The 2,456-nt window shown below is 37.0% G+C and overlaps 1 protein-coding gene across 1 annotated transcript in view; it reads right to left on the reverse strand.

Annotated features, from left to right (window-relative positions):
• LOC101859044 overlaps positions 1-2,233 on the reverse strand; it is a gene marked incomplete in the record, with an annotated part of 31,615 nt that extends 29,382 nt beyond the window's left edge. The window contains 1 exon segment of the mRNA XM_035972407.1: positions 2,191-2,233.
• Between the last annotated feature and the right edge of the window lie 223 nt (positions 2,234-2,456).

Consider the following 2,456-nt stretch of genomic DNA (forward strand, 5'->3'; position numbering starts at 1 on the left):
GGTGTTTTTGTGTGTGTGTGTGTGTGTGTGTGTGTGTATGTGTGTGTGAGTGAGTGAGAGTGTGTTACCTGACATGGTGAAGGATAATTTCCACATTCGACATTTGTGTTTGTCAGATGCAATGTAACTAGACTGAGAAACCAGATACGATGCAAAGCCCTCGATTTTGGCTTATGAGCTACCTAATAATATCTCAAGAAGAGCAGGAAGGGAAGGGGGTTTTAGTATGATCAGGATGCTATTTTTGTTCTTGTAATGATGGAAAGAGATGTAGAACAGTTATGAATCATCCATGTGTTACGCAAAAGCCGCGACTGAAATACACTAGGTGGTAGGTTTTAGTTAACGACATAACTATTGTTAGGAAAATGTGTATCCTTGCTTGGGAGAGTGGAAATTTATTTGAACATTGTTCAACTATTTTTTTTCATACGTCGGAACATGCTTTATTAATTCATCTCGCACCTGTATCTTAACAAGAGAGCAAGCGAAACGAGATACGTGTTTAAACCAAAAGAAGCAAGAACTCCAAACTTGTTTCAAAAAAAAAAAGTTAAAATAGAAAAAATATGTGTAATCTGTCAGTATAAACTGTTTGGGTTGACTTACTGCCGACCTGATATGGCTTTACTGTACTTTTTACGTGAGCGTAAGTCTATGGGAGGTTATCGTTGAATAGTTTTCTGTATTCCTTTCCTAAAAGTCTATTATTATAGTCTGATTTCAGCAGTCCATAATAACTGACTACATTGATTCTAAAGTAACAGTTTTAGAAACAATTCTTTGCATTTCTCTGCACTTGCATCTTATTGCGGCGTCAAAAATAATCACAATCGTGTGTATCTTACTTCATTTATTTTATTTTATTTTCAGACATTTTCACTTCGCTTGAGCAGGTAATTCGCTCAATATTTCGCCTTTACCATGTCAAATGTCACTTAAACAGACGTAGCTACGACGGCTTAAAATTGAAGTCTAATCAGAAATTGCGTTGATCCGATAGTAGTCGGAAGATTAGTTTCTCAAGAGAATGTATCTGCAATAATGCTGCTTCATTTCTAAATAACACAGAGTTGGTTTGTGTCGTTTTAAAAGAGTGACATTAATTTCTTAGATGTTAAAGGATTATTCGACTTACTAAACGAACTTAAGTCAACGAAAGGTAATCGAAAAAGCAAAAGTAAACCAATGACCGTCTCTCGGCTTCCAATACGTTAGAGGTGAAGGACTCAGTGACAAAGGCACTATAGTGCGGTCAAAAATTCGAGGTGCAACTTATTGACTTATTGTCAAATAATTATCTCCTCAGCTATCGAATATAAACTCTACAGCTTTTGCACAGTGACTTTTATCAATTTGTCTTAACAGATCAATATTTTTGTAAACACTTGTTAGCTCTCTTCAAGAACATTCCTTAATAAATACTAATTTAAAATCTCAGAGGGTGGTTTTTTGCTGATTTTAAAAGATTTGCAGCGGGGACGATATCGCTTTTAAAAGCAAGTCTGTCATTTTTTTCTTATAGAGAGATTATCTTTATTGAACACATGATTTGAGAAATTTTAGTGTAAAAAAGTGTTCACTGTAAAATGGATTCCTTTTAACTAGTTCCACCTTTAAAAGGTGTTATGGGTGAGCTGTGACGTAAACTAAATGCGTATACAAAATGTGCGTGAGAAGCGGAAAGTGCTGTAAAAAATTCCATTTTCCTCGTGAAGGAGATTTTAGTATTTTATATAAATTAGTGAAAAAATGTTTTTTAATTTTGTGTTCAATTGTTGTGGAAAAGTATGATTATGTTAAGACAAATTGGTACAAACTGCTGTGCAAAGTATGAGTGACAATGATTTAACAGTTTAAAAGTTATTTGAGGATAAATTTCGCCTCGAATTTTTGATCGCACTATAAATCAAATTACTACAAAAGTCAGAAATAAAACTAATAAAAAATCATTCCCTGAATACCAAAGTATGAACGAAATGAAATTGTATCATACTAGGCTAAATATCCAAGGAAATGTATATTTTCATGACATTTTATCTCATCATCAGTTTATGGAGCGGACGGGGTTTTCCAGAAATACCTAGATTTGGCGCATTGTGCGTTTTGCAATGGAACCCTTCAGAAAAATAAAATTATGTTTCAACAGAACATCGACTGTGCCTCTTACATCCACTAGAGGTCGCTCACCTTGTCTGTCCACCTCGAGTAACCAGGGCCCAGTAAGGTTTGAGCTGTCGTGGCGCCTCAATTAAACTCTTCGCTACCCAGGTCATGGGTCCACTTTTCCTTCGAATGGGTACGGGGGAGGGAGGTGGGGGAGAGGGGGTGGGGCGTCTTTTCTTTTGGAGGGATGTTTGATGGGGGCGGGACAATCTTGCTTTTTGGGGGGTGGTCGGTGGGGATGGGGGGCAGATGGTTTTCTTCAGGGTTGGGTGGGGTTGATGAGGGGGTAG

The sequence above is a fragment of the Aplysia californica genome, unplaced genomic scaffold (assembly GCF_000002075.1).
Source record: "Aplysia californica isolate F4 #8 unplaced genomic scaffold, AplCal3.0 scaffold00682, whole genome shotgun sequence".
Taxonomy (NCBI): domain Eukaryota; kingdom Metazoa; phylum Mollusca; class Gastropoda; order Aplysiida; family Aplysiidae; genus Aplysia; species Aplysia californica.